Source organism: Megachile rotundata, chromosome 2 (assembly GCF_050947335.1).
Source record: "Megachile rotundata isolate GNS110a chromosome 2, iyMegRotu1, whole genome shotgun sequence".
In the NCBI taxonomy this organism is placed as follows: Eukaryota; Metazoa; Arthropoda; class Insecta; order Hymenoptera; family Megachilidae; genus Megachile; species Megachile rotundata.
The window spans coordinates 21,548,056-21,561,473 of NC_134984.1; the positions used below are offsets into that span (position 1 = coordinate 21,548,056).

The 13,418-nt window shown below is 46.9% G+C and overlaps 1 protein-coding gene and 1 long non-coding RNA gene across 7 annotated transcripts in view; both read right to left on the bottom strand.

Moving 5' to 3' along the window:
• Su(var)3-3 (lysine-specific histone demethylase Su(var)3-3) overlaps positions 1–13,418 on the bottom strand; it is a 130,264-nt gene that overhangs the window by 35,313 nt on the left and 81,533 nt on the right. The window lies entirely within an intron of this gene.
• Positions 2,542–6,751, bottom strand: LOC143266513 (uncharacterized). Its single transcript, XR_013041481.1, has 3 exons — positions 6,440–6,751; positions 5,484–5,541; positions 2,542–5,377 (listed from the first exon to the last, which is right to left on the bottom strand). It is a non-coding gene; the product is annotated as an uncharacterized LOC143266513 (long non-coding RNA).

The window sequence follows — 13,418 nt, forward strand, 5'->3', positions numbered from 1 at the left end:
GTTTCATATCCATGTATTGCAACGCGTCAACCGTGCTATCATCAGCCGGAGATCAAACCCCGATCTCCAGATATCAAGTCCCAAGTTGTCAACCCGAATAATTTGCAGTTCAGTCGATGGTAGTATATCGGGAGAGCAGTATATTCGGACGAAGTAAATTGCGCTCGTACGTTATGATACACCCTGTATATTGTCCATAGTGGCTATAGTAGTCGTTTTCGAGCAACGTCTGGTCGGCCGGTATCCGAGCCGAGGGTTCGAGTAATGTGGACTCGAGCCATATTAGGAGGGCTACACCGTGCCGTTTCCTGCCAGTATTCGATGTTATCCGATGCATATTGAGAATCCCGCGACTGCCAATGTGGAGCGATCGAGTCAATATGATCCCACGTTAAACCCTATTCGGTGTTGGCCGCGTCCGTTTCTGCATCCCTCGGAAATGTATTCCTTTGTGGGCACGGGAGCCACGCCAGCCTATGGCGCACCGCAACGCGCCTGGACGGCCTAATTCCGCCTGATAAAATTCATAAAGCCGTTTATCAAGCATTGTTTTTGGTGTACAAGGGAACGGTTTTCAGCCGAACTGTTATCGTGGTAGATAGCGGGAAGAATGCGGCGGAGTAATTCTGCCGGATGGAGCGGATCGATCGAATACTTCGTTAACGAGGACAGTTCGAGATTCAGGATTACAGGAAATCGTGGTCTTCGAATAGAAGTTTCGGGCAACTTTGAATGGAGGCTGATTTGTAGACATTGCTATCTAGGCGAAAACTCGACTCCTAAATTAAGATATAAGAATGGTATGAAAGGTCAATACATATTTCAAAGTTGCAATCGTAAAATTAATGATTCTATCTCTAATTTATGGTAACAAGGTCCAGATGTTATGGCACACCCTGTATAACCCGGATCAACTGATCCACCACGACCAAGCAACACCGTCCTCATCGTTGCCAGCAAAGAGTCACCAGTTCGAGTCCGACTCGCGTTACTACCACCATCGCTTCTTCTGTACGTTCAGCGTTGATGCACCGATGCGTGCTGTCTCCGTCTCCCTCCGATCCTTCGATCTCGACAGTCCGTCCTCGTCGCGCTCGGTGACTCGTTTTCTTGCACTTCCATTCCATCCATATTCTCCCTTTTCGATAGGGAGCATTCTTACTTTGCCTCGGTCCGACCCACATGGTAACGGCCGGACGACCGGGACCCGGTTACAAGAACCGTGTGGTCCGCGGACCGGGATTTACGGACTCCGCGATCGTTTAACGTCAACGTTTCACGGTATCTGAAATCTACGCTGGTCAGCCCGATAGGTCGTTTTAATTACGGACAGTTAGACGGTCCATTTAAATTCAGCGCAGCGTGCGGCCTTGATCGAACGTTTACGCCCGATATTCTTTGAATTTTAATGGACCCACCTGTGCGATCCGTCTTGAAGTATCCACTTCCTTAACATATTTTGATCGTATTACGCGCAGGCAGACAGTTGGTGTAAGGAAATTCATCACTCTCGAGACGGCGATGCTAAATAACGAGATGTCTGTCAACGAGATAACCCGGTGGTTCTCGGTGCCATAGTTTGCTACGAGATAAGCCTTCGGGCGAAGATGACAGAAATGGTGACACGGACGTAGGAAGACTAGCTTATTTATTTTATATTTTCTTTCTCTCTCCTCTGTCATATTGCCACGAGCGACTGGGTGCCACTAGGGCTAACTCTGGAACGGCTTTACTAAGTAAACTCTGGCTATACTCAGATAGGAGTTGCTTCGTTACAGAGTATGAGACCGGAAAACATGGTAGACTTGCCTTTCATTAGGGATTTTTGTTTGAAAATTTAGAAGTACAAGATAGCTTGAAAAATTTTTATATGCGTTGAGTAACATGTCCTCAATATCGCTGTCTTGGAGAGATCGTTTTAGACCACCCAGTATAGTTTTTCATGGAGGAATAAAGCGATTTCTCAGGAATCGAACGTAACTTATCCGAGAGGCCTCTAACTCAGATCCTCAACGATCGCGTTTCTGTCAACAATCATTTCGTCCCGTTGGTCCGTTCGCGGCCAGCCTGCGAGTCAATTTACATTACACACACCGATTCCATCTATCGATCTTACAATGTCTTCAGAGAGCGAGTCCCATTCGTCAGCGCTGTCCGCGCGCTGATTATTCCTCGTACGTTTCTCTCTATCCTTTTTTTTCACCTGGCCAGACCGAACTGGCCTCTCGTACGATCGCCCGTGTGCCACGCTGCATCGCAAGTAGTCCACGGAGCGATCCGATTGCTGTCGCGTGTCTCGATAATAAGGAGTACGCGTGTCGTAATCGACCGGTATGAAAGCTAGGTCGTAAAACGACCTACGAACAGTATTCGTATAGCCGCGAGTTTATATGCAAGGCTGGTTCTGCCCGATGGGAAATATTATTTCCCGTAAGCCATAAAATTGACCGTGAAACGAAACGAAGGAAAGCTTCTTAAACTTCAAAAGACAGTTTGAACCGTGCCCCGTCGGGCTCGAAAAGGAAGAAAAGACTTTGAAAACCCTTTGAAAATCCTTGGTTCCTTATCCGTGGTTGATGGCAATAGGGTTGCTAGACGGGTCGTTCCATCGATCACGGGACTTTTATCAGCGATATCAACGGCTTCATCAACGATGAAAGCGTGTGTATACGGGCTAATATCCGAAGGACACACAGCAGCCGTAGACGTTCATTGTCGAAGGAACAAAGCCCTATAGTGGCCATAGCGTGCGCTACGTATATTGGTCCGGAGCTCGGCTTCTTTGCTTGCCATTCTTTCTCATAAAACTTCATACCTTCGTTCTTTGCCTCTCTCCATATTCCTTGGTTACGTACGAGCCGCCACGGATCCAGGAAGGCAGAGGAAAAAGAGAGAGGAGACAGAAGAGTCATCTACCACTCTGTGGGTCGGGGTGCACCAACACCATGCCCGCCTGTAAATCTTCCCTCCTCTAACGAGGTGTCGTAAAACGCGATCTTATTAGCAAGCGTGGCTGCCTTTAAAATATGTCGACTTCCCGGGTGTATCGGTACTCGTCACGTGGGAGGCTTTGACAGCTCCTCCTCTTCTTTCGCTTCGGCTCGTCTACCTTTCGTCTCGAACCGAGTCTGCGTATCTTATTCAAGTATACCGCCCTCCCGCTATGCTACTCCACGCGACCTTTCGTCGCTCGCCTCGTGTTTATTGTAATTTCGCAAATTCTACGAGCCACTTCGAACTTTGCTAATCCTTTCTTCGCTACCTGTCATTTTCACAAAGATACGAGTTCATAACAGTCCACGAGATCTGTACGGGTCGCTACGGGTCATATAAAAGGGAGAGACTTTAAGCGCTTTATGTATAAAGAGGTGGAATATTCCTGCGGCAGAATTGCCTGGACAACGTCAATTGTCACCCACAGCCTTGTCTATAGGACTGAGACGTACGCTGCAGGAATGGGACAGGGCCTCAGTTTCCCGAACGTTTAGAACGGTCGCACGATAATAAAAACGCATTTTCATAAAAGTAGAACGTGTACAGTTTTCTTGGCAAACCGGTACGTTAGTTCCTTTCTTGCTCTAAGAGAGGAGTTGCAAAGAATTAATATTTTAGCAAGGACAGTGGCTAACACCCCCTAACCAAAGGTTTCATAAGTCAAATACATCATCGTCGAGAGGTAGGCCGAGGAGGCAAAAGGAGAAAAAGAGGAAGGCAGGAAGAGAGAGAGCGGAGAACGAAAGGGAAGAGCGGAGAGAAAGAAAAGTAAAAGAAAGTGAGCAGCATCGGGAGTCGCACGGAAAGCTTCGGTTTGGCGTGCCTGGCGTGCTACGACGGAATTAGCGAGATGGTCGAACCGAGGCATCGGCATAAAAAGAGGCTGACTATGCAGAAGACACTTCATCCCGTGGCGGCGCGGTGCGGTGGTGTGCTCGCTCGTCCAGGGCCGACTTTCGGTCCGCCTGACAGACAGACTGCAATAGATAATATCTGGAGAGACGTTCGGCTTCTCTCGGTTCGACTTCCACGCAGCCCACTCACGCTACGACTCTCTGGCTGTGTGTTGCACGCATACTCCGCGATGCACCTTGGGTTCCCTTGTTCACCGACGCGACCGTATACAGACGTGCAGGCCCGTCCGGACGCGAGGCTGTTCGTTGGTCAGCGTGCACGAAAGAAGAGAAGAAGAACCAAGAGGAGCGTTAAGCTAACGGCGTGCACTTATCGAGTTAGTTTTTTGTGTCAGCCGGTTATTAGATTATGATTAAACGATTCGAAGAGCAGAACGAGGACCCGGAGGGAGCCGGGAGGGTAAAAGCCGACGGGGCTGGCGCGAACACGGTGTGGGCAGAACAAACGGCTATCGAACAGGAGGAGCTAATTAAAATACAAATACCTTAACTGGCTCTCCGGAGGATTAGTTCCAGCGGGAGCTTACGGCGCCGGGACGTCTTCCTCGTTACTGTCAAACAGCCGAGAAGACGTTGACGCGCCCGACGTCTCTCCTCCGCGTCTCCTCCTGTGTTTCATTTCGCTCTCTCTCTCTCTCTTTCTCTCTTCTTCTCTGTCCGCCGTTCTGTTAAATCGTGAATCGAATTGATACGCCGCGTCGCATTCTATTCCGCGATAATCGGATTTCGGACGATTTGCGGGGCCGCGATGAAGTCTATTTATCGACCGCGACCGTGATCCTGACGTTAAGCGCCGTATCGGACCTTGCGCTTTTTTCTTCCCTGCCGGCTCAATGTTTTCCACTTTTCTCTTTTTATCGCGGCGGTTTTATTAGCCGGGTATATCGAGCTTCGAGTATCTGATCTCTGAAAGTAATTGCGCCGTGTCTAGCAGATATAATGTAACCATAACGTGACCATGATATTCATCCAAAACCAACAAAAAATCGTCTATAAGGTTCCGAAAATAACTGTTTCAAACTGTTGTACACAATGTAGTATAATGCTTTTGTGCGGAGAATAATGAGCCGCATCGAACGATGCATTAAGAAATTCCTTTTAAAAAAACGAACTTAATCTTCGTATCTCCTACACGCGTCCGTATAGATAGCTACCTTCCCCAGATAATTGGCTCTGAAATCATAACTCCTGTCTAGGTCGTTCTTTTGTGTCGTCGATATTTTCGAAGATATTTAAATGGATCACCATATATCGTACAAGTAACAATTTGAAACCAAACTATAAACGCACAATCGAAAAATAACATACAGATTATTATAGCGATTATTAACATCGGTCCGTCTTATACAGGTATTATTACACACACATAATATCAGTTCCGATAAGCTAGAATACACCTAATAACAGTCATGATCCCGTCCGATAACTGTTTTAAGCACCAAAACCGATATGATAACTGTTCGCAACCCCTGCAAAAAATGTTAGCCACTTAATCCTTCCCGAGACGAAATTACCATTCAAAGAACACTCTGCATTCCGAAACACCTTGTACGCCGTAAACAGAAACGCACTTACCATCGAACGGTAGTAGACACGGGAAAAAAGCGGGTCGAGAGTTTACTCGATTACGTACCTGTAAGAAAAAGCAGAGATTCCTGGTTAATTCCAAAATTCCAATTGCAGAAGCACGCGAATGGTGGGGACGGGAAAGAGCGGAAGGCAAATTGCCGGCCTCACCGGCGGAAAAAGTGTCGATCGACGCGGTGTTCGGTCCGTTAAACGCGCTGTTTCGTCGACGAGCGTGACATCTTATAAATTTACACTCGCTCGCGCGTTAAGTCGAGACGCGGCAAAAAGGGAACTCGCGCGAAGGGTTCATCCTCTTTTCTCTCGTTCGGCGTGTTCGCGGTCTGGCGCTACTCAAAAGGGTCAGATCGTGCTGCGTCGCCTAACGAACGCTGTCGAACACGCAGAAATAGCTTCATAGTTTCGAGGAGGGTTTTTTTGCGACGGAGCGAGCAAGTTCTTGCACGCGGGCGTAAGGATGGCTCGCGGAGCCGGAGAATAAGGAAACGGGAGGCTCGAACGAGGGAAAGAAAAATGTCGGGGAACGAAGCTCGGACGCACGGTAAAAAAAGTTTCACGATCCTCGACCACGGTGATGGTCGTTCATCGATGTTTGTACTTATCGTGCCCGATCGTTCGTTGTTCCGTCGTTGGAAGCCGGCCTCCTCTCTCGAATTGATTTGTTGGACGCTTCGCGTTCCGCTCGCAAAAACTCGCCTGGCTCGAGCCTCGCCGCCGCGGAAAAGCTAACTAACTTCGACGTCCAACCGACGACAAACTGCTTCGACTTTGCTCGTTTACAGACCGAGTGCCGAGCCGTTTGACTTTCCCGCCTTGGTCATCGATCCCTTACGCTCTTTAAGGATCTCTTCGAAAACTTATCTCTCAAAACCCACACCTCGAAATTACATCACAAACCACGTCACGTCAAATTACATATACCTTGCAAATATTTATGCCTTTACCGTATATCTGCAAAACAATTATAACTCGTGTAATCCATAGCCTGTGTATCTCACAAATTACTTCACAGATCTAATGAATTCCACACATTCATCCAAAACACGAATCGAAAAGTTTCCAAAAATGACCACTACGAATTAATGAAAGGCCCAACTGGTTCGAGTCGCTTCGATTTATAGAAACAAACGAATCCAAGAGAAAAAATATAATACTCGTCGAAAGGGACTCGTAGCCTTTTATAAGTGCATTTATGTTAATTTAGTGAGATCCATTAAGTCAGGGGTGCCGAAATGACGGCCCCTGCCCCTCAAGGCGTGACGATCGGCCTCGTAGGAGAAATGCTCTCTCCGCCTATTTAATCGTTCCACCTTTATCGCGTTATTATCTCATACCGCTTTCACCGTCGGTTCTTACGTCTGTGGTGTTACCGTTGATCGTACGTGCACAGGTATGTGTATGACAAATGATTATTGTAACTTTCATGAGTTACACATCCCATTTGAATCGATCAACAATATTAAATGGCTTCCCAAGAGACACACGTGGCGTGTGAGAGGCAATTTCGTTTTTATTAATTGAATTATTTGTTCATTCATTGATATTTTTGAGAAGGTTCTTCGTACGAAATAATTATTTTGTTGATTCTAAATTTGATTACTTTCGAGTAAATAGTTTACTTTAACTACGCGAAACGTGCAGAGATTTCTCATTCTCCATTGATAAGAAAAGCAGACGAGATCAAAAACACTCGAAGCAAAAGTTCCATTAATCACGAACAGCAGGAAAATGACGCGGTACCATTTCCCACGAAAAGCCCGTATCGCGATACAAAGGAGCGTAGGTTATTATACGAGGACGATTGCAAGAGTGAAAAGCAACAGAGCCAAAGGCGACGAGCGGATTGGAATTTGTTGCGCTCGAGGGCGTTTTGCTTGCCACGGTTGACAAAGCGAACACATTCTGAATTCCTGCCGTTCTTTTCTCCCTCGTCCGTTTGACTGATTACAGGTGAGAGTCGCTTAGTAGGTGTTAAAGGCTTAGCCACACGAACAACGGTGACGTCAACCGCGCTGTCGAAACGAGACGCCAGGATAAATAGACCGAAAGACAGGAATACTTAGCGAAGGCCGAAGGCCTAATGAATTCTCCTCCAATCAGGCAAACGGTTCCCTACGGTAATTTGTACGAACCGCCTGAATAATTCATGCAGACCGGACCAAAAATATAATTGAACGACCAATGGATACCAGCGTTCTGCGACTGACCAGAATCACATTTTATCCAAACACCGAAAGCTCTGCTCGTTGCAAAGTTCGAGGACTTGTCCTTGTTATTCTTGCGAAAATATTGTAGTCTTGGATTTCCATTCTTCATGCTAACTTAAACGAAGAATTGTTAAGGCACTTCAACTTGACCGTGGAACCTATGACACTTTAAATCCAGAACTCTTTGGTTTCTTAACAGACAATATCTATTTAATTTGAATTTAATTTAAACTTGATTTGAAGTTCATCGATGCTCTAATTTTTGTTTGAAGGACCAACGTCTCAGCCTCTTCAAGGATACTGCCATGTGGACACACGAGGACATTCTCTTTTACTCATATATTAACCCTTTGCACTCGAAGATAATTTTACTGTTTGCAAACAGCAACTTTAAAATATTAATTAAAATGTTGAATGACTTCTTTTGAAGTTATTATTTCTCTACTAATAATTTCCACTATTGTCTATTTCACTATGTTTATACATCACATAAGCACTATTATAGAATTAATTAAATAATGCTTCTTTTAAATTATTGTATTAAATCGAATGGCGCCTCTCGAGCGCAAAGGGTTAATGTTGTTGCAATTAATGATTTGTAGTCGACTAAAAATAAGTGAAGTATAATTACGTTGAAGAGAGTAAAATTATCTATGGAGAGGTTAGCCGAACTCGGAAATCCGTGGCTCCACAACTTAACTCAGAGCCCAGTGGCGTGTTAATCCAACCTAATCCCTGGTAGCATAACTTAACACTTTACCATTCGGAAGTGGAAACTTAACTCCGAGAAATGCAGCGCGTTAACCTCGCGGAGAATGTAGCGACGCTGTGATCTAACAGAAAGTTCTATGACGCTTGAACCTGACTCATGGACCTGTCTGCATTAGAGCGAGTCGAAGCGGTTAACAGGCGAAGAACGAGACGATCGGAACCGAGTGGAGCCGATCGACGGTTCGAAACGGCCGGAACAAATCAAACAATATAATAAACGCGTGTGGCAAGAAGCGACGAGCCGCAAGAAGCATCGAAGAATCTCCGGAGGATGCTCGTCCGCGCGGAATTTCCAGCGTATGATCATCGGTATCTCTCGGTAGGATAAGCGAAGAAGGTTACCGCGGACAAAAAGGCCCGAGGAGGGATAAAGGGAGGGAGGTAGGCCAAAAACAGCCGGGTCAGAGGATGAAGAAGAAACCCCGAAGAGAGAGGGAGCAGGACGGAAAGGCGACGGAAGGAAACTCGTTTCGCGAAAAGAGACGACGATGAACTGCGGGAACGGGAGAAAGCGAGAGGCGAGAGGGTCCGAGGAGGGGTGAAGAACCGCGAAAACGAAGTACACGGGCGAACAGGCATCAGAAAAGTGTACTGGCTTTAACGAAACGGTGAACACGAGCGACGAACCAGCCAGAGGAGACGAGCAGAGAAAAAGAGAGAGAGGGTTGTGCGCGAGCATGCCACGGCCGTATTTCAATCGGCGGGAGAAAGCGAGAGAAACGACGCGAGAGAGATGGAAGAGAGAGAGGAGAGGCGAAGAGAGCCGAAAGTCGAATACCGGTGAAGGCGAGTGTAAGACAAGATATCCTACTCGCGGTGGTGATAGTCGAAATGCAACGCAGAAGTAAGGCATGGAATCGTGAGGATTCGAGAGAGAAGGAGGGGAGAAGAAAAAGAGGAGAAAGACGAAACACACGGCGAAGGAAAGACGAAGGAAAGCCAGGGCAGTGGATAAGAGAAGAGAGGAGAGCCTTCAATGATGTTCATCCGCGTGTAGTGAATATCCGGCTCTGTTCGTCCGTGTTGGTCGCGCGCGCGCGCGCAACTTTCAGCCTTTACCGGGCTGCACCACGGGAGAAACACGGACGGGGTCCACACGGCTCGTTCCGTGTACAAGAGACCGAAGGCCCGGCTCTCTCTCGCTCGGGAGAGAGTGTGTTGGGTGTCGGGTCGTAGACCACAGCAGAGTCAGCTCTCCGAGCGCCCAACCGGTCGGGCAACTTTTTAACGAGCTGCGGTTCTCTTCTCCGCGAAGAGAAGGAAAGCCGAGACCCTGGCCTGAACCGAGTTGAGCCATCCTCGCTTCGAAATGCATGCATGCATGCATGCATGCATGTGCGCCATGTGATACCGAGGCGAACGCGAGCGAGAGACGAGGCAAGCAGCCGAACCCGGGGCCGAGAGCAACGTTCAACGTAAGAAGAGAAGAAACAGAAAGAAAGAACGGGCCAAGGTACCGAAGGTACCTCAAGGGAAGACGGAGAAAGAAGTAGGTGGAGAGACTCGTTCTTTGCCTCCGCCATGGCCATGCGGTTATAGGGTTAAACGGCCCAAACTCCGTTCGCCAGAGACCTTCCACCAGAGTCTTATGGAATCGAAGCCCGATTACCTCGCCTATTTCAACCATTGCGTTGAAGAAGAAATCTTCAACACCGATCGAGAATACCTTTCGGTCGGTTCAGACTTTGGACTGGTCAGTTCATGCCGGTTATTTTCCTGCGCGATCCTCCGAGTCGTGTACGACGATGACAGTAATAATTAACTCTTACATGGACAACCGGATACCCGCTTCTATACTTCTTTTTAACAATTTTTTATTCTTCAGAAAATAATCTGCAACTAAACCAATCTACATTCTTCAGTTTTTACATATTAACATTTTTCAAACGAACAGTTTGTATATGCAAGCTTTCCAAGTTCAACATTTTATACACAAAGTCTTCTGAAACTAATATTTGATACATCATAAGATACCTAGGTTGGCCCAAAGGTAGGACATGTTAAAGTACATATCTTACTATTACTGACGGTTCTTGCTACTTACTTATTCATGACCAAAGTTACAACTTATTAAATACTACTAGCATACACTTTCTGCAAAGTATAACAATTTCATCCATCATCCGTTCGCCACCGTAAGAAGATCGTTCTACATTCTTTCTGTTTCATCACCCAGAAACAAACTGACAGAGCATAAAAATACATATACAGTTTGTACAATTGCGAACATCAGCTTCCGGGGACTTGTAATAACAGTGATACAGCGACAACGCTTAGGATCGACGATCGCGATATACTTCACGGAAAATTGCAGCTTGTACGGCAACTGCGTCTAATACTTCACACGATAATCTCGCGGGACCCATTCGCCACGGGATTAATGACGAACACGCGTCCGGCACGGCGCGATAATCCGACAGCCACGCTCATGGAATTTCCACCGTGCTGCTTGAAATTTCGTCCATCGACACGTTCGGGTATACGCACCAATTTCCTCCAAATCAGCGATAATTGCTACTAATAAGGAAACGCACGAACTCTCAACACCGATTTGGTCCAAAGGGGATCTCTGTTTGGTGCATCTTTGTCTTTAAACTGCGTTGGCTGAGACTCAAATGACGTGGGATGTAAATAAAAATCTGACGACTTGTGGGGGGTAATTGATGGATTTATTAGAGGATGAAATACTCGTCTTTCTGTCTCTACGTAAATTTGAATAAATTTACATAGCTGAAAAATAAGGTGATAACTGTATTTTGGTCAATTTCTTCACACGATATTACTATAAATAAAGAACCATAAAACTTTCCCTTTGAAGGTTTTTACCTTCATTTCCTGAGAATTGAAAGTTCTTACTTAGAGATAGAACTAGTGGTTTGAAGGGTGGTTTCCTTAAAGTCGCGTCTGCGCCGATAAACCGTGTCGCTTATTCTGCTTGCTTACCAAACGGTTTCATAAAAATCGCAGAAGACTTGTGCCTTCCCTTTTCAAGTACAAGGATCACGAAGCAGAAAGGTTCTAAAGTGGCTCTGGAGGGCAGTCTCATTCTCGTTGGAGGATCGCAAAATCGTGAATCGAAGTGGGCAGCGGTCGGAGAACACGGTCGATATCCTTTGTGGCGCTGTCGCGTTTCCAGACTTTATTGAATCAACGTAAATCCACGCTGAACTCCTCCGCGCGAACGCTTCCCCGCGCAATGTCGGCATTACTCTTTCGCGGGATTCCGTACGGTTTGGAATTTAAAGACAACCACCGACCGGATCCGACGCGAGGAAGTCGAGGGGTCTCTGTTCGCTTCTCGGAGGCCACCTCGGAGCTGTGTATCCCGGGGCAAGAAAGGCCGCGCGAGGGAAGCCGGGCATCCACGTTGAATCTGCTCGTGGCATCTTCCTCCGCCACGATGGAAACGCACGCGAGTCGCGAAATACCGTGCCCTCTCGGCCCTTCATTAACAAAGCCCTTGCCTTATAGGATATTCCATCTATTTACGACACAGTCACGAACCTTCAGATCTCGTTAGTCTCCTCCTTTCGATTCAAAATCAAACTGACTTTTATGCCACCCAGATGCGACGGCTTGCTCGACGTTTTAAATGATCCTTGAACGACGACGTAGATCAATGTCGCCAATATCGATTCCATACAGAACTCTTCGATAAGTATTCAAGCTGTTCGATGAGCGTTCTTTCACGAGTCTGATAAGTGTTTAAAACGAACGAAATGTTTGCGAAACGCGGAGAAATTTATGCAAGGATAACCACGATAATTATGGAGCACGTACATTCACCATTAGTAACAAACATTCCAAATAGACGAACACGCGTTTAGGCTATAGAAGGCACGTTATATTCAGCCGCAGTGCTTGAAGGGTTAATATCTCGAACTGCACCGGTACGTTTGAGTGAGATCATTTCCTACGTCGTTTCGACCCTTAATTGCTTCGAGACCAACGTCGTTAACGCTTCGAAATTTCCGGTTCTGCCGTTCTACGAGCCTAATTCGACAGCGGAGCTTTGTCGAAGCTCGAACGATCCATCCGCGATGATCGACGAGCATCATCCGGCGAGTCTCTCGCCTCCTCTTCGTATCCGCTCGCCTCGATTTTTTTCAGTTAACGACGATCATCGACCTACTCGCAGTACCCTTCCCTCTATTATCGGATACGCCGATAATCCGTGCTATCTGAACGCAACGCAGGCACGCAAACCCTTCGGAGGTTCCCGCAGCCTCCTCGTTCGGTCGAGGAATTATCAATGATAAGGTCGCGATGGCCGTAGACTGGACGAGGCTGTTGAGGCCACGAGGGAACAGCAGGATGAGCAGGAAAAAAGAAGAGGAGAGACTCGGTGTGCGGCTGCCGGTGATTCGCTGCGAGCGTAGCTGGTGGCTCTTCTGGATCCGGAGTCGACGATCCGATCTTCGGGTCAGTGTTTTAGAACAATCTGATCGCGAAAAATTTCATCTTCTTTCGCAACTTTTACCTCTTCGGTTCATCTAAGAATACGGTGGTTCATTACGTTCACGTATCTTTTGGGGAAAATTATGAAACGGTTTATAAACTCAGTGTACTCTGATTTTGCCTGCAAGTCACTGTGATCTAAATGTGCACAAACTTTATTCCTCTCTGTCAGAGTCAAGTACTGGTACAGATTAATTTTTACGTTTAGGTAAAAGGAACTTGAAATAAAAATTCGAGCGTTGCAAGAGAATATTGCCTCGATTAGTTCAACGAAGGAGTGTTCCCAACAAAATAAAATGCCGTGGCGGTGTTCTTTTACAACGCATTTCAATCGTGTGTAGGTCAATTGACGATAATCACGAGCGCAGTTCTCTCCAAGGCCGCGGCGATTGGAGGGTGAAAACGTAACGAGCCCGGAGGAGAGGAGTCGGTGGTGGAAGGGCAGCAGACGGGCGAGCAGGGGGCGCGGGAGGGAAACGGATGAAGG